General features: G+C 35.2%; 1 long non-coding RNA gene across 6 annotated transcripts in view; it reads left to right on the top strand.

Annotated features, from left to right (window-relative positions):
• LOC309659105 overlaps positions 1 to 22,664 on the top strand; it is a 442,553-nt gene that overhangs the window by 159,615 nt on the left and 260,274 nt on the right. For all 6 annotated transcript variants that reach the window (XR_014262598.1, XR_014262599.1, XR_014262600.1 and 3 more), the window contains exon 7: positions 17,452 to 17,606. This is a non-coding gene — a long non-coding RNA (uncharacterized lncRNA). The remainder of the gene's footprint in view (positions 1 to 17,451; positions 17,607 to 22,664) is intronic.

Consider the following 22,664-nt stretch of genomic DNA (forward strand, 5'->3'; position numbering starts at 1 on the left):
TTCTGGAGAGTTTTTATCAGAAATGGGTGTTGAATTTTGTCAAAAGCTTTTTCTGCATCTATTGAGATGATCATATGGTTTTTATTCTTCAATTTGTTAATATGGTGTATCACATTGATTGATTTGCGTATATTGAAGAATCCTTGCATCCCTGGGATAAATCCCACTTGATCGTGGTGTATGATCCTTTTAATGTGTTGTTGGATTCTGGTTGCTAGTATTTTGTTGAGGATTTTTGCATCTATATTCATCAGTGATACTGGTCTGTAATTTTCTTTTTTTGTAGTGTCTTTGTCTGGTTTTGGTATCAGGGTGATGGTGGCCTCATAGAATGAGTTTGGGAGTGTTCCTTCCTCTGCAATTTTTTGGAAGAGTTTGAGAAGGATGGGTGTTAGCTCTTCTCTAAATGTTTGATAGAATTCACCTGTGAAGCCATCTGGTCCTGGACTTTTGTTTGTTGGAAGATTTTTAATCACAGTTTCAATTTCATTACTTGTGATTGGTCTGTTCATATTTTCTGTTTCTTCCTGATTCAGTCTTGGAAGGTTATACCTTTCTAAGAATTTGTCCATTTCTTCCAGGTTGTCCATTTTATTGGCATAAAGTTGCTTATAGTAGTCTCTTAGGATGCTTTGTATTTCTGCAGTGTCTGTTGTAACTTCTCCTTTTTCATTTCTGATTTGATTGATTTGAGTCCTCTCCCTCTTTTTCTTGATGAGTCTGGCTAATGGCTTATCAATTTTGTTCATCTTCTCAAAGAACCAACTTTTAGTTTTATTGATCTTTGCTATTGTTTTCTTTGTTTCTATTTCATTTATTTCTGCTCTGATCTTTATGATTTCTTTCCTTCTGCTAACTTTGGGTTTTGTTTGTTCTTCTTTCTCTAGTTTCTTTAGGTGTAAGGTTAGATTGTTTACTTGAGATTTTTCTTGTTTCTTTAGGTAGGCTTGTATAGCTATAAACTTCCCTCTTAGAACCGCTTTTGCTGCATCCCATAGGTTTTGGGTGGTCGTGTTTTCATTGTCATTTGTCTCTAGGTATTTTTTGATTTCCTCTTTGATTTCTTCAGTGATCTCTTGGTTATTTAGTAACGTATTGTTTAGCCTCCATGTGTTTGTCTTTTTTACGTTTTTTTCCCTGTAATTCATTTCTAATCTCATAGCGTTGTGGTCAGAAAAGATGCTTGGTATGATTTCAATTTTCTTAAATTTACTGAGGCTTGATTTGTGACCCAAGATGTGATCTATCCTGGAGAATGTTCCGTGCGCACTTGAGAAGAACGTGTAATCTGCTGATTTTGGATGGAATGTCCTATATATATATCAATTAAATCTATCTGGTCTATTGTGTCATTTAAAGCTTCTGTTTCCTTATTTATTTTCATTTTGGATGATCTGTCCATTGGTGTAAGTGAAGTGTTAAAGTCCCCCACTATTATTGTGTTACTGTCGATTTCCTCTTTTATAGCTGTTAGCAGTTGCCTTATGTATTGAGGTGCTCCTATGTTGGGTGCATATATGTTTATAATTGTTATATCTTCTTCTTGGATTGATCCCTGGATCATTATGTAGTGTCCTTCCTTGTCTCTTGTAACATTCTTTATTTTAAAGTCTATTTTATCTGATATGAGTATAGCTACTCCAGCTTTCTTTTGATTTCCATTTGCATGGAATATCTTTTTCCATCCCCTCACTTTCAGTCTGTATGTGTCCCTAGGTCTAAAGTGGGTCTCTTGTAGACAGCATATATATGGGTCTTGTTTTTGTATCCATTCAGCCAGTCTATGTCTTTTGGTTGGGGTGTTTAATCCATTCACGTTTAAGGTAATTATCGATATGTATGTTCCTATGACCATTTTCTTAATTGTTTTGGGTTTGTTTTTGTAGGTCCTTTTCTTCTCTTGTGTTTCCCACTCAGAGAAGTTCCTTTAGCATTTGTTGTAGAGCTGGTTTGGTGGTGCTGAATTCTCTTAGCTTTTGTTTGTCTGTAAAGCTTTTGATTTCTCCATCAAATCTAAATGAGATCCTTGCCGGGTAGAGTAATCTTGGTTGTAGGTTCTTCCCTTTCATCACTTTAAGTATATCATGCCACTCCCTTCTGGCTTGCAGAGTTTCTGCTGAGAAATCAGCTGTTAACCTTATGGGAGTTCCCTTGTATGTTATTTGTCGTTTTTCCCTTGCTGCTTTCAATAATTTTTCTTTGTCTTTAATTTTTGCCACTTTGATTACTATGTGTCTCGGCGTGTTTCTCCTTGGGTTTATTCTGTATGGGACTCTCTGCGCTTCCTGGACTTGGGTGGCTATTTCCTTTCCCATGTTAGGGAAGTTTTCGACTATAATCTCTTCAAATATTTTCTCTGGTCCTTTCTCTCTCTCTTCTCCTTCTGGGACCCCTATAATGCGAATGTTGTTGCGTTTAATGTTGTCCCAGAGATCTCTTAGGCTATCTTCATTTCTTTTCATTCTTTTTTCTTTAGTCTGTTCCGCAGCAGTGAATTCCACCATTCTGTCTTCCAGGTCACTTATCCGTTCTTCTGCCTCAGTTATTCTGCTATGGATTCCTTCTAGTGTAGTTTTCATTTCAGTTATTGTATTGGTCATCTCTGTTTGTTTGTTCTTTAATTCTTCTAGGTCTTTGTTAATCATTTCTTGCATCTTCTCAATCTTTGCCTCCATTCTTATTCCGAGGTCCTGGATCATCTTCACTATCATTATTCTGAATTCTTTCTCTGGAAGGTTGCCTATCTCTACTTCATTTAGTTGTTTTTCTGGGGTTTTTTCTTGTTCCTTCATCTGGTACATAGCCCTCTGCCTTTTCATCTTCTCTCTCTTTCTGTAACTGTGGTTTTTGGTCCACAGGCTGCAGGATTGTAGTTTTTCTTGCTTCTGTTGCCTGCCCTCTGGTGGTTGAGGCTATCTAAGAGGCTTGATGGGAGGCTCTGGTGGTGGGATAAGTCTTAAGACTTATTGATATTCACTCTATCTCTGATTCCCAAACAACAATAGGAGGATTTCAAGATTTCATTTTGCAGCATGATTTTTGTATTTAGTTTCTGTAAACTCCAAAAATCTTATGCTTGAAGAAAAAATATTTTTTCTCCAGGGTCTGGTGGAGACTTGTGCAACTGGATAATGTCATGACAAATGACTGTTAAGTGGACTAGTTTCTGCAACCCTTTTTCATCTTCAAAGCACTCAGCAAAATCTGCTTTATTTTAGTGTTATTAAAGGACTTCAGAAAACATTTCAGAAGAGCTGAAAATAACACCTGTCAAGCTGAATTGGGGGATGGGGATATCTGGATAGATTCTCTAGACAGATGATCCTGAAGAAGTTGTCTGTGCTGGAGCCCTGGAATCCTCAGAGTTCACAGAGGTGACTCACCAGTCCTTCCTAGTGAAAGCTAACAGTTTATGCCTGACAGAGACCACTGTAGTAGCCTCTCTCACAAGGGCAACAGGTGACCACCTTTCCTCGAGAGATTCATTTCTTCTCCCGTGGGTCACAGGCTGGGAATTAACATTAAATTGCAACCTAATCCAACTGGAATGTGTTGATAAGAAAGAGCATACACACTTATAGAGGAGATATAAGAATTAGCTTATATTAGCAGGAGTTGAAGGAATGACCCAGGGATTGCACTTTGGGGGTACTTGCTGAGTAGGCCAGAATATAAGACTGCATAAGCAAGAATTCTCAGGACATGAGGATTTAACACTCAGGCAAGGGCCCCAGAAAATAGAGCTATCTCAACACTCTAGAAGAATGAAGAAAGAAATGTCCCATGTTGAGCAACAGACATAGCTGAGTTGCCATGACAGAATAAAGAGGCTACAGGAAGAGAGAAAGCTGGATAGAATAAATTACGTGAGTCCAGAAAACCTACCAGAGGAGAGGTTTTCAGGAGGAGCCAGAATACATACCATTCGCCAGGGCCATCCAAACTGCATTGATGAGCGGCATCGGCAACACAACAGGTTAAGTGGTAGCGCTCTTCCGTAAGGCTGAGTTGATGACAAGGGAGGCAGTAACAAACTTGGAATTGTTAATCTATGGATCTCAAAATAACAGGAGTGACCTCCAATGTCAGAAAAGCAGCTAAGGTTCATGTGACCTAAAGGTGGTGGTAAAGATAGTGAGCATAGTGTTCCAAAGGGCAAAAGAGACAGGCAGCCAGCTTGGGTGCTGTTAACGTCTTACAGCAAGAAAATGGCACGCATGGCGGAGCAGAAAGAGAACAGTAGTCACTCCAGTAAAAAGTCATAATTCTCTACTCAGTTTCTGGAACTGTGTCTATTTGAAGATCCATAGCTCATTTATTGGTGAAGAGCCAGATAGCTAGAACAAAGGGTTTTTTGCAACAATGCAGTCAGTACATATGACAAGGATTTCTTCAGTTCTTCCGCAGAGAGACATATGGCCTTTTCCTTAGGTGACAGTAAATTAAGGAGAGAGCTACAGTTTGATTCTGAAGGCTGTCTGCTGGCAGAATTCCCTTAAGAGGCTAATTAGCTATGGCCCACCCATATTATAGAGGGTAATCCGTTTTACTCAAAGTTTACCGATTTAAAGGTTAATCTCATCTAAAAAATACCCTCACAGAAACATCTAGAATAATATTTGACCAAATATCTGGTTGCCGTGGCCTAACTAAATTGATACAGAAAAGTAACTATTCCTTTATGTAATATTTTTTCTGTCTTCATTTTCTCCTTCCTCTTCTCTCTGTTCTCTTCTTTCTCCTTCTCCTTCTTCTTAATATCCTTATGCCTTTGTTTGTGTAGAAAGGAGATTAAGAGGTAATAACCAAGAAAGATACATGCAAACACTAATCAACTGCATTCTTATGGTAACCTATAAAGATCAAACTGTGAGAAATCATGATTATTATAAAATAGTGTTATTAATCATGACACAGAGGTTTTGTGTGAAATGAATATTTTGATTTTATATTTTTCACATGCTGATTCTTAATTTACTTCCCAATTAACTTACAAAGTTTTTCAGTTTTTGACGGCAACGATGATTTTTTTTTAAAAAAGTGTTACTCATAGTTTTCCTGACAGCAATATGCAAGAAAAATGCTATGTTTGATAAGTCTGAAACTTACTTAAAAGATTGCAATCTTTACTTCTGTGTTCTCTGTTAAATGTCAGCTATGTTTGGCCATTTACTTAGAGCTAAAATGAGTAGTCAGTTAACCTGATAAGATATAATTCACAGTGCATTTTTCAAGATGATCTGAGGGAGAGTCAGGTGAGGTCCCCAAAGCAAGTTGTGCATTCCATCCTGTTGTTTCATATACTGAGAACTGTTGTTTCGTGAAGAAAAATTCAATCTACGCTTTTTATTATTTAGTTTTCTTGTTATGTAAAGACATGCAATAATATTTAGAAAGGGCTAATTTCTACTTCATGCACTTCTTTGGAAAAGAAGAAGTATGGAATGACAAAACCCTAAACTTTTAGCTAGTTGGCATAACTTACTGATGGGAAAATCTTGATACATTCATTTAACTAAGAAGTATTTTTTGTGTATACTAACTATATCAGGTCAGGCACTGTGCTATACAATGAAATTATTATGGTAAATATAAGGTACATTGTGTGCTTCCTCTTAAAGCTTGTAGACTATGGAAAAGAGATAGAAATAAAAATGTCAAAACCATTATTATAGAATGGGAAGTACGGGGTGTTATTCCCTGGGCCCCTAATTAAGAGTCAGGGAGCTTGATTTATTCAAGTATAGTGGAATATTTAGAAGACAGGAAGAAGTATTCCTGTATCAATTGGTAGAACAGTCACTAGTATTTTTGTGTCTAGGAGAAAATGCAAACTATCTTTTGGATTACCATTCTTTTTCAGACTTTTCCATGGCCTGGCCCCTTCTCAGTGATGCTGACTGAAAGGGATTAGGGATCTTTTTGCCCCAGAAAAAGTTACAACAGTGGTGGCAATAGCTAGAACAGATAGTGTTGCATCCTGTTGCAGATACTCCTTGAGAGGAGGGGATGATGTTATCACAGATTATGAACCTGGTATCTTCTCTTTGGACGAAAAACATGATTAGAACCTCTTTCTAGATTGTCCAGAATGAAGTCCACTCACATTAAAGGCTCCAAAGACCTCAGAGGGGAACTCACGAGGAAGCAAGAGGGCCTCTTTATTTGAGATCCAGAAATATCTCCAGGACCTGTTGGTTTGTCTAGATTATTCCTCTGTGGTTATGTTTTGAGTCTTTGCAGCACCAGCCACCCAGGCACAGTGGCAGACCCCCAAAACAGAGACTGGATGTGACTGTGCATAAGAGTTCTAGCCTTGGACAATAAGCGTGAGCCTTTGTGGGACCCTAGAGAATCTTTCCAGGAATATGACTCACTGGATGAATCATCAAAATAGAGACCAAGATTCACTAGAGTGTGCTAGACATTTTTTTTCCAGTTAAGGTTTATTGGAACTCTGTGGTCTAATTTACAATGCTCCAATCTTCCAGCAGTCAAGGAAAATTTTTGCAACTGATATTTTTGTAATTTGGAGCTTCCGGCAAAGGGAGGCAGCTTCCATCCAGACGTGCCCCTTGGGGTTTTGGACTCCCTGGGGTTTTAATGACCCTGACATAACTAGTAGGTACGTTGCTTTTATTTTTTGTTTTGTTTCTGTTGTTTTGGTTGTTGTTTTGTTTTGAAGACAAGGTGTTAGAAACCACAAACACTTTTTTGTTTAATTTTTGTTGAAAGAGGGTAAGATTTAACTGGGTTGGAGATATACACTATCCATTGGGGTGGGAAAAATTACTTTAAAGTTTTTTAATATAATATATATAGATATATATATGTATAGATATATAGACACATACATACTACTGTATTTGAGGGAGATCTGATTATTGTTATAGTAACCTCTAAATACCTGATCAAGTATTTCAAAATGATTTGCTCAGTGGTCTGTTTAAAATTGTAATTTGAGTTTTTCTTTATAATGAAAATTCCCTGTAAATATTTCCCCTATGTCTGTATTTAGAAAGTGTTATTTTTGAAAATTAATTATACACGAGTAGACCTGTATGTTTATGTTACCTGAAAGATTGATTATAGTAGGTCTATCTATACATTAGACTAAGCATTGAGGGGATGAATATCCTTGTCTGAAGTTTCCAAATCACATCAAAGAAATAGAGCAAAAAATATATATGTAATTAACAATGATACAAAAATATTGGTCACTTTTTACATTTCATAAAGAATCATGGCTACAGATGATTTTAAAGTATTATTACTATTTTTAATTTCAAGCAGTTTTTTTTTTTATTGGAGTATAGTTAATTTACAGTGTTGTGTGAGTTACAAGTGTAGCAAAGTAACATTTTTTTTGTAATACAGTTTATTACAAAATATTGAGTATCGTTCTTTGTACTATACATAGGTCCTTGTTGTTTATCTATCTTATATATAGTAGTATGTATATGTTACTCCCAACTTCATAATTTATTCCTCCCCCCCACATTTCCCCTTTGGTAACCATAAGTTTGTTTTCCCCTTTGGTAACCATAAGTTTGTTTTCTTTATCTGTGAGTTGGTTTCTGTTTGGTAAATAAGTTCATGTGTATCATTTTTTCTTTTTTTAAGTTCCACACTCTAGTAATATCATATGGTATTTGTCTTTCTCTGTCTGACTTAACTTCACTTAGTATGATTAACTCTAGTTCCATCCATGTTGTTGAAAATGACATTATTTCATCTTTTTCATGTCTGAGTAGTGTTCCGTTTTATATATATATATATATATATATATATATATACATACATATATATATAGATATATACATATATACGTATATACATATACATATATATATATACATATATACATATATACACACACACATATATATATATATATATATATATATATATATATATATACCACATCTTCTTTGTCCATTCATCTGTCGATAGATATTCAGGCTGCTTCCATGTCCTGGCTATTGTAAATAGTGCTGCAGTGAACACTGGGGTGCATGCATCTTTTTGAATTATGGTTTTCTCTAGATATGTGCTCAGAAGTGGGATTGCTGGATCATATGGTAGTTCTGTTTTTAGTTGTTTAAGGAACCTCCATACTGTTCTGCATAGTGGCTGTACCATTTTACATTCCCACCAACCGTGTAAGAGGGTTCCCTTTTCTCCACGCCCTCTCCAGCATTTATTGTTTGTAGACCTTTTGATTATGGCCATTCTCACTGGTGCGAGGTGGTTCCTCATTGTAGTTTTGATTTACCTTTCTCTAATAATTAGCGATTTGAGCATCCTTTCATGTGCCTGTTGGCCATCTCTATGTCTTCTTGGGAGAAATGTCTATTTAGGTCTTCTGCAATTTTTTTCATTGAGTTTTTCTTTTTATATTGAGCTGTGTGAGCTGTTTGTATATTTTAGAGTTTAATCCCTCATGGGTTACATCGTTTGCAAATATTTTCTCCCATTCTGTAGGCTCTTTTCGTTTTGTTTATGGTTTCCTTTGCTGCGCAAAAGATTTTCAGTTTAACTAAGTCCCATTTGTTAATTTTTGTTTCCATTTTCATTGCTCTAGGAGGTGGTTCCAAAAAGATTTTGCTACAATTTATGTCAAAGTGTCTTCTGCCTATGTTTTCCTCTAGGAGTTTTATAGTATCCACTCTTACATTTAGGTCTTTAACTCATTTTAAGATTATTTTTGCGTATGATGTTAAAGAATGTTCAATTTCATTCTTTTACATGTAGCTGTCCAGTTTTCCCAGCACCAGTTATTGAAGAGGCTGTCTTTTCTCTACTGCGTATTCTTGCCTTTGTTGTCATAGATTAATTGACCATAGGTGGTTGGGTCTACTTCGGGGCTCTCTTTCCTGTTCCATTGATCTATATTTCTGTTTTGTGCCAGTACCATGTTGTTTTCATGACTGTAACTTTGTAGTATGGTCTGAAGTCAGGAAGTCTGTTACCTCCAGCTCCGTTTTTCTTTCTTAAAGTTGGTGTGGCTAATAGGGGTCTTTGTGTTTTCATACAAATTAAAAAATTTTTTGTTCTAGTTGTGTGAAAAATGCCATTGGTCATTTGATAGGGATTGCGTCGAATCTGTGGATTGTCTTGGGTTATATGATCATTTTAACAATATTGATTCTTCCAGTCCAAGAACATGGTATATCATCCAACTGTTTGTGTCATGTTTAATTTCTTTAATCAGCATCTTATGGTGTTCAGAGTACAGTTCTTTTGTCTCCTTAGGTAAGTTTGTTCTTAGGTATTTTATTTCTTTTGATGTGATGGTAAATAGGATTGTTTCCTTAATTTTTCTTTCTGATCTTTTGTTGGCTTTAAGTGGGCTTTAAGGCTTCAGTTCCCCCCTATACTCCTGGTCCAACCACACACCTGGGGGGGCCTTCAGGCAGATTTTTTTAAAGCTATTTGAATGTATATTCAAGGGCAGCAACAAATCTCTCATCCTTGGATTTAATACATCTTTTTATTGCATTATAGATGAATTTACTTTACAAGATAGTTACTTACCTTTGCTCTGATAGATTCACCAGTTCTTTTATAATAAGTTTGGTTCAGCTCAGCATCTAAATTCTACAAAATTAGTCTTGCTCATTTCCATTTAGATGAGCGCCTGATTAAAGTACAATGGCACTCTGACTTCTTAATATAAACCTTTACATTTTTTTATAGGAAAGTTTTACACAGTTTAACACAATAAAATTTGATGCCATTCAAGCACTATATATTTGTCTTAGTTCATGTTTTCATTATGATGTGCTTGAGTTCTAAGGTTTGTGTAAGTGTATAAAGATTTCTAGTAACATTTTCCCCAGAATAGTATTTTAATTTTTATAAGGAACTTGAAAATTAATAGTTAGTATATGAGGAGAAACATGTGAAGAATAAAGAGGTGAATAAAGATGAAAAATTAAAAATTGAGGATAATAATGAGGATGTGAACTAAAACACTGGCTGCATTGTCTTCTATGAATAATTTTCCAGACTTTACTGAGTATATCCATGTTTTCTCATTCTTCTCAAACATTGGAAGGGCTTTCTTTCTTTTAAATCTCTCAGTAATTATTCTTGTTATCCTCTACTAGTGACTTATGAAAGAAATTTCTCCTGCCGTTACTTGATTTTCTCTGTTTCCTTAATCTCTTCCTGTGTATTGGATCATCACATCAACATTCAAATATGCTCTAGAATCTCTTACCTCAAATAGAAAAAAAAAAAAAAAGACAGTAAAAATATTAGTTAGATCTCTGAAATAAATGTCTGGTCCAGAAAATAACTTAATGATATGAATTCTGGCACAGACATCACCTTCTTAAGTCCAGAGAAATGTCTTTCTTTTATTTTTTCCTCCTCTAACACATTACTGTGCATTGTCTTATTGGAACAAGCTACTAAATCTCTCCAACCCTTCAACGTGTCATTGAATTCATATTCTGCAACTTCCTGTCCCAATAATGTTAATCTCACCATTTCTTTTATCCCTTGTTTGATTATCTAGAAAGTAAAGATAATATCTGTAGCAGACATAAGTGGTTGCCTACCTCACTTTCAATCTCCCTACTTGGTTATTTTGTTCATGTTTTTAATTCTCTCCCATAGGACTCACTGTTAAATCCTGCGTACTCTAAGCTGATCATTAAAATCTTATTCTCTTTGCCAGTGATAGATGTAGGGATGATTACGAAACTTTGATCCTACCCTAAAGATAAAAAATATATTTTAATCATGGTTAAATTTGTATTCATCTTCATTTACATTTGGAGAAGTCTGCTGGAAAGAGTCTGGGGAAAGTTTCCCCTTTAAAAAAGAAAACTCACACAAGAAGAGTTACCCACATTTTCTACTACACGTTCTCATGCTTACACACAGAGTCATAACCATTTTACTCTCATGAAGGGAGGAAGGCTGAGAACAAAGGTGCTGAGGAGGGCAGGTCAGAAAATAACGAAAAGAGCTGGGTTCTTGATGACATCATTCAGCCACTGAATTAAACAACCCTGGGGGTGCCTGACCTTTAGAGTCTTTGCTATATGAGGTAATAAATTTTTCTTACTGAATTGGGATTTTCTATTTTTTTCAGGCAAAAGAATCTTATATAGTGTAGTACTTACCCACAAGTCTGGTGAGATGATTTAATAAGTTAATTCACATATACCACATAGCAGAGAGCTTGGGACATAAAATACTTAAAAATGGAAATTATTACAATTGAATTTTCCCCTCTTCCTCTCCTTCTTCTCCTTCTTCTTCTCATAGTATTAGTATTAGTAATAATTAGTACTGTTTTATTTTACGATTTCATGCGGTCTAAGTAAATTTAATTTCCCCAATAGCAGTACCATGCATCTTTATGAAAGAAAACAAGAAACACTATCAAGCAATTAGATAAACACATAACATTTTCTGTAGTTTAAGAATCATCTTTTGGCTTACAAGATTTTCAAATGTAGGGGATTTTAAATGCCTCCTCCGTTCTTCATTACCTGCTGAGTTATCCATGACCTAAATATATGCCTCATCCTTATATTTTTACCATTAGACTCATATGCCTCCTTCAGGGGTGATGCATTCTACTCAATAATGACAGATAATGATATAAAATTTAAGCAAATAGTAATGTTATAAATGGACCTTAATCATTTCAAATCTTATGTTTCTCACTCAGAAAGGACCAAGCTTTCCAAAATAGTAGTGGACCAGATGGAAGAAATGTAATATTCAAAGGCAAATCTATATACGTTACTTCAGATATATCAAGTAAAGGTAAAAATGGATATTTGTTTCTGAAGAGAGATGAAACACCTTGCTAATTTTCATTAAGTACTTAGTCTTAATGAATTTCACTTAAATCATACGTAATTTTTAAATAGATCTTTATTGGAGTATAGTTGCTTCACAATGCTGTGTTAGTTTCTGCTGTACAACAAAGTGAATCAGCCATATGCATACACATGTCCCCATATCCCTCTTGAGCCTCCCTCCCATCCTCCCTATCCCACCCCTCTAGGTCATCGCAAAGCACCGAGCTGATCTCCCTGTGCTGTGCTGCTTCTTCCCACTAGCAAACTGTTTTACATTTGGTAGTGTATGTATGTCAATGCTACTCTCAGTTCGCCCCAGCTTTCCCTTCCACCCCAATATCCTCAAGTCCATTCTCTATGTCTACATCTTTATTCCTGCCCTGCCACTAGGTTCATCAGTACCATTTTTTTTTTTTTTTAGATTGCATATATGGAATCTATTCCATATATGCGTTAGCATACGTATTTGTTTTTCTTTTTCTGACTTACTTCACTCTGTATGACAGACTCTAGGTCCATCCACCTCACTACAAATAACTCAGTTTCGTTTCTTTTTATGACTGAGTAATACTCCATTGTCTATAGGTGCCACATCTTCTTTATCCATCTAGGTTAGTTCTATGTCCTGGTTATTGTAAATAGTGCTGCAGTGAACACTGTGGTACATGTCTCTTTTTTGAATTATGCTTTTCTCAGGGTATATGCCCAGTAGTGGGATTGCTGGGTCATATGGTAGTTCTATTTTTAGTTTTTTAAGGAACCTCCACACTGTTCTCCATAGTTGTATCAACTTACATTCCCACCAACAGTGCAGGAGGGTTCCCTTTTCACCACACCCTTTCCAGCATTTATTGTTTCTAGATTTTTTGATAATGGCCATTCTGACCGGTGTGAGGTATCACCTCACTGTAGTTTTGACTTGCATTTCTCTAATAATTAGTGATGTTGAGCATCTTTCCGTGTGCCTCTTGGCCATCTGTATGTCTTCTGGGACCTAATTAAACTTAAAAGCTTTTGCACAGCAAAGGAAACCATAAATAAGATGAAAAGACAACCCTCAGAATGGGAGAAAATATTTGCCAATGAAACAATAGATAAAGGATCAATCTCCTAAATATACAAACAGCTCGTGCAGCTCAATATCAAAAAAAACAAACAATCCAATTAAAAAATGGGCGGAAGACGTAAATAGACATTTCACCAAAGACATAAGTAATTTTTTGATCGACTTGAATGCCAGCTTTATATTCAGAGTGGTCAAGTTCAAATAATTTTTGGGAGAACTGAGCACACATGCAACAAAATGTGAGGACATTAATCGAAATTTAAGGACTATAAACTTTCCAAATAACTCTAACATAAAATCAGTGAAAAAATTTAAGCAATATATAATACTGACATAACTGTTGCTTCAGTCTTCTTGTAAATTAAATAGAAATAACACCGATAAGTAAATTTTCTTATATGGGTTTAATAAAAAATGGTTCTTGAAAACTAAAAAAGAGAAAAATTAAGTACATAATTACATTGGAGTCAAAGTACATTTTATTGTTGTTGTTGTGATAACAGTTGCTAATTTTCAACAATACAGGAATTGTTGCCTAACTATAGTTTTCTTTGTTCCAAATAGATTTTTCAAAGTAAAAATATGACATAAATTTTGCCCATAAGATGATTAGACAAAACTGGCATTGGGATGGAAAGTCATGTGTTTCAAGACCCTTCACACCAAGAGATATTTAGGCATTATTACTTAGATTAATTGGGCTTTTATTAAAGCTAATTTTCTAGTATTCACACTTCAAAATACAGATGGAAATAAAATATATAGTTCTCAGTTTGGCAGGAGTGTACTATACAATTTATAATAAAGTTGATTTATATTAATTGCTAGAAAATTTATGGGCAACAGATTTATTTTAATGGAGTCATTTATGGTCCTAATTTGTTTTATTGATATTAGGATCCGGACAGCTTGCTGTTTTAAAAAGATACTCAAGCACAGGGAGATCAGCTCCGTGCTTTGTGACCACCTAGAGGGGTGGGATAGGGACGGGGGAAGGGAGAGGCAAGAGGGAGGGCATCTGGGGCTATATGTATATGTATAGCTGATTCACGTTGATATACAGCAGAAACTAACACAACACTGTAAAGGAATTATACTCCAATAAAGATGTTAAAAAAAAAAAAGTTAACAAACAGCAAATTAAAAATGGATGATTTTTTTAATCCATTTACAATTAATTAAATAGTACATTTTGTTTTCTTTTCTTTTTTCTCCTTATGTTTGTTGTTTTTCATTGTCGCCCCTATGTCCTTATGCTAATAAATAAAGTTGGTTTCTGCTAAATACAGTATTGAAAATCAAGAAGGAAATACACTATTCTCTTATTCTCCTTTAATTTGAAAATATGTGTATTGGCACCACTATACTGCTTTCAGTTAACGTTAATTTGTGTGTACTTTACATTTTTTTATCAGTCTTGCTAAGGGTTTCTCTTAGTTTCCTGTTGCTGCTGTACCAAATTAACACAATCTTAGTGACTTAAAACACCACAAATTGATTATTTTACAGTTCTGGAGATCACAGTTCAAAATAGGTCTAACTAAGCTACAGTTAAAATGTTTACAGGACCCCATTCCTTCTGCACATTCTGGGAATCCAGTTTCTTGCCTTTCTCAGCTTCTAGAGGCTCTCCCCAATCCTCAGCTACTGGCCCCCTTCCATACTTACAGCCTGAAATGAAATCATTCTCACTTTGCTTCCACTGTCACATCTCCTTCTCTGACTCCGACACTTCTGCTTCCCTCGTCTACTCTTTTTCAAAATAAGGACCTTTGTGATTACACTGGCTCACCAGGGTAATTCAGGAAACGCTATGGAGATCCTGACTTAACTGCATCTGCAATGTCTCTTTGCCATGTAAGGGAACATATTCCCAGGTTCTGGGAAATAACACTTATACAACTTGGGAGGGGGTATTATTCTACTACTACAGAGTTTATCAATTTTATTAAACTTTCAAAGATTAACGCTTATGGCTTTGTTATTTTTCTCTATTTTATATCTTTGATCTTTGTTCTCATCATTCTACTTTTTATCCTTCTTCTTCCTCTGGGTTTTAAATTTCCCCTTTTCCTTTTTAGAATCTTGAGATGGAGGCTTAGCTGATTGATTTTTTAAACTTTCATATTTAAATGATAAAGTATAGCCAAAGACTGTTTTGCCTCAATCATACAAGTTTTGATAAGGTACATTTCTATTTCCATACTGTCAATAATATATTTTAAATTCCCATTGCATTTTTTTAAACAAGTGTTCATTTAGACACGTACTGCTAATTCTCAAACACATAAGATTATCTCATTATTCTTCGCGAAAGCATTTATTCATTTATGTATGTTCACAGAACATATGATCCTTTGTGACTTATTGAGACTTGTTTTATAGCCCCAAAGACTATGTATTTTAGCTGCCAGATGTAGTATTCTATAAATTTCTGTTAGGTAAGTTAGATAACAATATAGTTTAAAACTTTTATATCTAGAAGAGATACAGCAGAGGAGAAGGGGTTGAGAGGTGGGCAAAATGGGTAAAAGGGATCGACTCTGTGGTGATGGATGATAACTATTTGAAATAGCTGTGGTTCATTGTATATTGTATACATTGTATATTTTTCTGTAACTCCTGTTAATTCTGTCAGTGTTTTAAATGTATGTTGCTTTGTGTTATTACTGGTTATTTTCTAAATTCAGCTTTTTAATCTTTACCTTTTCAAAGTGACTTAAATTATGCCAATTAGCCATTATTGTAAGTAAAATACCATGTATTGTTGTTTTGTCCTTTGTACTTTAGTTGTCACTCATTCTCCTTCTATTATGTGTTATGTATCCACAGTGTAGTTTTTTCTTTAAAGAGTTAGTAACTATTTAATATATTTTATAAATATTATTTTATAGTTAAATTCACAATTTCCCTTTCCGGTGCTCTTCGTTTCTTCCTGCAGATACGTACATCAGTAAATTTGTGCTCATTTTTGTTTGTTTGTTTTGGTTTGGTTTGGTTTTCTTTGTCTTATCTGAAGAGCTATCAACAGTATTCCTTGCAGTCTGGTTCAGCTAGCAACAAATTCTGCCTGTTCTTGTTTATTTGAAAATTTCATTATTTAACCTTAATTTTGGGACAAAATTATTAGTAGAGATAAAGTTTGGGGGTTACACATTTTTCCTATAATTTCATTAAATATATGATTTTATTATCTCTGGCTTCACTTGTTTCTGATGATGTTAGCTCTCATTCTTCTTATTGTTGTGCCAGAATATAATGTATCTTTTTATTTTCTGGTTAAATATTATTTTCATTTATGATGTTTGACTATGATGTGACTTTCTTTGAATGTATTCTATTTGTGTCTTGCAGAATTTTTTAAAAATAAGTTTTTGTTTTTAGAAAACATTTTAGATTTATAGAAAAATTGAAAGGGTAATACAGACAGTTCCCATATACCCAGCCCCGAGTTACATTCTGCACCCATCCTGGATTCCCCTGACCTCTTAAATGATTTTTTAAAATTTGTTTATATTAATATTTACTATTTGAGCTGTAAAGCTCTATGGAATTTTACAAATGCTTAGTGTCATGTATCTGCAATGAAAGTATACAGCATTGTTTTGAAACTCTGAACATATTCCCTGTGTTTCATCATCATTTCTAGCCCTTCTTTAATCTACTGGCCATTACTGATTTACCATGCCTATAGGTTCTGTCATTTCCAGATGTCATATAAGTGGAATAATTCAGTATGTAGACTTTTGCTACTGGCTTCTTTCATTTTACCCTATACATTTAATATTCATCCATATCCTTTCATGGCATTTTAGTTCATTTATTTTTCTTCATTGAAGAATATTGCACTGTTTGAATGTACCACACTTTGTTTATCCATTCATCTGTTTCTCTCTTGATTGTCTTTGTCCCTTGTGAAATACCAGTTGACTGCATTTCTGTGCCTCTCCTTCTGGGCTGTTTCTATGGTTTAATTGATCTATGTGTCTATTCTTGAGCCAATATCATGCTCTCTTGATTACTGTAGCTTTATAGTAATTCTTGAAATCAGGAATTGTTAGCACTACAGCTATGCTGTTAATCTTCTATTATTGTTTTGGCTGTTTTAGGTCTTTCTCCTTTCCACATTAACTTGATATTAGTGTGTCAATATCAAGAAAAGAGCTCACTGGAATTTTGATTGGAATTGCATGGAATATATAGATACAGTTAAGAAGAATAAACATCTTAATAATATTGATTTTTCCAGTCAGTATACACAGAATAACTCTTGATTTATTTAATCTTTGGTTTCTTTTATCAGCATTTTATAGTTTTGCACATATAGTTCCTATACATATTTTGTTAGATTTATATTTAAGTACTTCATTTTTATGGTACAATATACATGGTATGTTTTTTTTTTGTTTTTAATATTAACTAGAAATTTATTTTATTTATTTTTGGCTGTGGTGGGTTTTTGTTTCTGTGCGAGGGCTTTCTCTAGTTGCGGCAAGCGGGGGCCACTCTTCATCGCGGTGCGCGGGCCTCTCACTGTCGCGGCCTCTCTTGTTGCAGGGCACAGGCTCCAGACGCGCAGGCTCAGTAGTTGTGGCTCACGGGCCCAGTTGCTCCGCGGCACGTGGGATCTTCCCAGACCAGGGCTCGAACCCGTGTCCCCTGCATTGGCAGGCAGATTCTCAACCACTGCACCACCAGGGAAGCCCAACATGGTATGTTTTAATTTCAAATTTCATTGACGTATTAAATGTATGTGTGTTTATATTTATATGTACGGTATATATACAAAATACATATATATATATGTATAGCATATACACAAAAATATATACTAAACCATGAATCCTGTGACCTTGTTATGGTCCTTTATTATTTCCATAATTTTCCAAAATTATATTTTTCTGCAGAGACAGTCATGTCATCTGCAAGTATAGACAGCTTTATGTAATCCTTTCCAAGCCAAATAGTTTCTCTTTGTTTTTTTTTTTTCTTGTTTTAAAGTACTAGCTAAAAATCTCAGTAAAACGGAGAGTAGGAAGAGTAAAAGAGAATATCTTTCCTTTTTTCTGGATTTTAGTGAGAAAGTTTTCAACTTCTTAACATGATATATAAATATTTTTATGTCACGTAATGCTTGTGTCTGGTTTTGGTATTATGGTAATGCTGACCTCATAGAATGAGTTTCCTCAGCTTCTGTTTTCTGGAAGAGATTGTGGTAATTGGCACCCTTTCTTTTGATTTGGTAAAATTCACCGGTGACTATCTGAACTGAAGGTTTCTTTTTTGGAAGGTTTTTGATTATTGATACAATTTTTTTTTTAATAGATATGGGCCTGATCAGATTACCTGTCTCTCCTTGTGCAAGTTTTAAGCATTTGTGTCTGTGAAGAAATCATTCTGTTTCATCTAAATTATAGAGTTCTGCTTGTTGTTCTTTACTGCCTTTTTAACATTCATGAAACAGGTCAGGATGACGTCTCTTTAATTTCTGATACTGGTAATTATTTTTTCTTTTCTTTTCTTTTTCTGTTAACCTGGCTAGAGGTTTATCAGTTTTGCTGGTCTTTTCAAAGAAGTTTTTGGTTTCATTGATTTTCTCTACTAAAGTTTTCTGTTTCAATAACTTATGCTCACATATGTATTATTTCTTTTTACTTTCTGTTTACACTAATATTAAATTGTTCTTCATTCTCTAGTTTCCTGAGGTGGAGCTCAGATTACTGATTATAGATCTTTCTTCTTTCTGAATATATGCACTTAATTTTCCTCTCAGCACTGCTTTCTCTGTATCTACAATTTTTTTAAAATTTTTAATTCTATATAATTGCTTTTTAAAATTCCTCTTGAGACTTTTCTCTGTGATCCACATGAGCTTGAGAAAAATGTATCTTTTATTGTTGTTGAGTGGAGTAGTCTATAAATGCCAATTATATTAGTTTGATTGCTATTACTGTCCAGGTCAAGTCTATCCTTACTGATTCTGTACCTACTTGATCTATCAGTTTTTGCTTCACATATATTGAAAGCTTGATGTCAGATTCCACAACTTTAGGAGTTTTATGTCTTTTTGGAGAATTGATACTTTTATTAATATGTAATGTCCCACCTTTTCCTTGGTATTTTTAATTAAAAAAAAAATTTTTTTAACATCTTTATTGGAGTATAATTGCTCTACAATGTTGTGTTAGTTTCTGCTGTATAACAAAGTGAATCAGCTATATGTATACATATATCCCCGTATCTCCTCCCTCTTGCATCTCCCTCCCACCCTCCCTATCCCACCCCTCTAGGTGGTCACAAAGCACCGAGCTGATCTCCCTGTGCTATGCGGCTGCTTCCCACCAGCTATCTATTTTACATTTGGTAGTGTATGTATGTCCATGACACTCTCTCACTTCGTCTCAGCTTACCCCCACTGGAATGGTTTTGACCCAGAAAGAATGTCACCAATAAACAGTCTCACTATGAAACAAGATAGAGAACAACCCCTCAGGGAGCTGACTGTAAGGCTGGAGGCAAGGCCCCTCCTACACTTTTCTTCACTCCCACATGGAACAAAAGACTCAGTTATGTGTTTATTCCAAATCTTGTAAAGCAGCACTGGCTGTAGGGGCTAACCCTGCCCTTTGTTTCCAGGTGTCCCAAGCTGATTCTTAAATCAGCTTTGTTGAAATTAATATGCCTACTCCAAAGTTTTTAGTTTAGTATTAACTTCATATGCCTTTCTTATTCCCTTTACATTTTTTGAATTATTGGAATTTATTTTTAGAATAGTTTTGAGCTTGCAGAAAAATTGAGCAGAATGTTCAGAGTTCCCATATACTCCCCCTCCCACTCCTTCCCTTGCCCTCATTATTAACATCTTGCCTTGGTGTGGTAAGCATGTTAAAATTGAACCTACATTGATACATTGTTATAAAATAAAGTCAGTTATTTTAAGGGCTCACATTCTTTGTGATCTACAGTTCTGTGGGTTTTGTCAAAGGCATGATGTTATGTACCCACCATTACCACCACATCATGTGGAATAGTTTTACTGCCCTAAAAATCCTGTCTGCTCTAGCTGTTCATCCTTCCCTCCTCCCCTCCCCAATCCCTGGCAGATTGTTCTTTTTTTCACTGTGAATGTGATAAATTCCAGATTTTCTCCAAATATATTATGGCAGATTATACTCCAACACGTGGAAGGGAAGTATTATCACAGTAGTGTTTTTTCAAATATAATCAGACTGGGTTTATGCCTCTCCTACAAAGATTGATCATAATAAAGTATATTGTCTCTAACACTTGTTCACCTGAGTTTGGATTATATAAGAACTACTGAAATAGGCCACCAATCTTCCAACTCTTGTGCTAGAAAGAGCCTCTGTTTTTTTTTTTTTTTTTTTTTTTGTCGAAACCATACTAGCCTCTAATGAATTCAGCCAATTAAAGGAACTAAAGGTTTCTTTTCTCATTGTTCCTATGATCTATATACTCTGTGTGCCTACAAGATGCCAGTATTAAGAGTTCATTCCTTGCATATTCTCTGTCCATCACCACTGCCCTATGCTATGAGGAAGTGCTTCTTCTCCACCCCTCACTTGGGTTACAGAAGGATTAGTCTGTATAACCACTTACTCTAGGCTAAGTGAGGTCTTTGAGTGCCTCATAAGGCCTCTTTAGCCATAGTTCTTGATGCTCTGGACTTATTGGCATGTTCATAGGAGTTTTTGTGGAAATGTAGTTACCTGGAAGTGCTGAGGTGTCTGTTCGCTTGTTTGAAACTTGAGTAACGTAAACACCTTGTTCTTCTGCTTAATCCCCAAGGATTGACATGGGGATGGTTCAATTTCTCCCTTTAGTATATTCAGTAGACTAACGCAGCAATGTGCTGTGTTCTCCTTCAATAGTCCTTGTTGCTCCCATTTACTACCCACATGGTAAGAAAGCTGTCCTACATGTTTATCTCAAACTTACATGGAGAAATTTGAGAAGAGTCAATTAGTAGAACCATCCATAATGCCAACTACTAGTAAGGGTCTATAGAGGCAAACATAGATACATATATCCATATCTGTCTGTCTGTCTATCTATCTATCTATCTATCTATATCTCCTCTGGAAATTTTTTTCCGTGATACATTAGTTGGTGGGAACGAATTTTTCATAGAATATGTAAAGGCCATTCTGTGTGTACATGTTTGTATATATTTCATAATTTTCCATGTATATGTAGATAGAAATCTACACACCAAAGTTCTACTTCATTTATGTAATTATTAAGGTTATTTTTATAATGAAATGTTAAGATTTCAAAGAATTTTTATCTCCTAATTTTCTCCCAAATATTAATTTAATTACATAGGGGAACATGTCATCTAAATTCCTAAATAGTTATATCAATATTGATGCTAATTTTCAACGCTTTTTTCATCAAGTGTATATATTAATAAGATGTGTGAAATTTTTTAATTCTAGTGATAGCTTTAGGTATAGATTTTTTTTTGATTTCTATGTGTGTGGTGTGTTTTATTATATATTAGTCTCTTAAATCAAATAGAAAACAAAAAGTGGAGCTACAAACCAAAGTTACAACAGTATTAGCTTTTCTCATCGCCCGTCTATCTACTTTTGCCAGAGGTCTTTATTTCTTCATAAGGCTTTGAGCTACTGTGCAGGGTCCTTGACTCCAACCTGAAGAACTCCCTGTGGCAGGCGGGTCTGGTGGTTAAGAACTCTCTCAACTCTTGATTAACTGGGAATGTCTTGATTTCTCCCTCATTTTCGAAGGAAAGTTTTGCTAGATATAGGATTCTTGGTTGACGGTTTCTTTCCTTCAACACTTGAAGTACATTGAGCCATGCCATCTGGCCTCCGAGGCTCCTGATGAGAAATCTGCTCATGACCTTCCTGGCAAATCTTCTCTCAGCTTCATAGAACTTTCATAATGTACCTTATCGTGTCTTATGCAGCAGAACATTTTGTATAGTATCGTGAAGTCAGTTAAGTTGCAACATTATTTTGAGACCAGAATTTAAGGAAAAGGAATTGAATATTTCAAGTGTAGAGATTATGAGGTCTTTAAAATTATTACAGATTTTCAAACGAGAAATAAAAAGGCCACTGAAGTATCCTACAGATTTTAATTTATAACAAAGTGAATACCAATGTCTAATAACACACGTAAAGAAAAATTTCTTTGGGATCCTTTTTCCTAAGTGTAAAGGGGCCTTGAACTCAAGAAGTGAGAAAACCCCTGTGGTTTACCCCCAGCTGTGATGCGTCCATTTCTTGCTCTGACCTCAGAGTGCACCACTGTGATGTACTTCACAGAGCCCTGTAAAAGGGGCAGCTGGGCCCAGGTTTTTGGTCCTTAGAGCCCAGGAAGCTGCTTTTGGTGACCTGACGGCCTTGGACCTACAGTTAGCTTGTTTTTTCCTTGTTGCTGCCATTTTGTTGATTTGTTTTTCTCTTTTCTCTACTCTTTTTTATTTTTCTCATTTTTCTTTCTTCTTTGCCTTCTTCTCATTTTTCTCTCTTTATCATTTCTTTTAGTTTTAAATTTTTTCTTCTCCATTTTTTGGTGTTTCTTTTCCATTTCTTCTGCTTTCTTTTCTTCCTTTGTTCTTTTTCTCATTTGTATCTTAATTTTAGTTAGTATTGCTAGATTAGTACAGTTAGCATAGTCAGTACTGTTGGTATAGTTAGCATAGCTGGTGTAGTTAATACTTGATTAGCATAGTTAGTGTAGTTAGTGCTAGTTAGCGCCGTTGGTACAGTTAGCGTAGT

This window comes from Balaenoptera physalus, assembly GCF_965194825.1.
Source record: "Balaenoptera physalus genome assembly, contig: SUPER_3_unloc_7, whole genome shotgun sequence".
Classification (NCBI taxonomy): domain Eukaryota; kingdom Metazoa; phylum Chordata; class Mammalia; order Artiodactyla; family Balaenopteridae; genus Balaenoptera; species Balaenoptera physalus.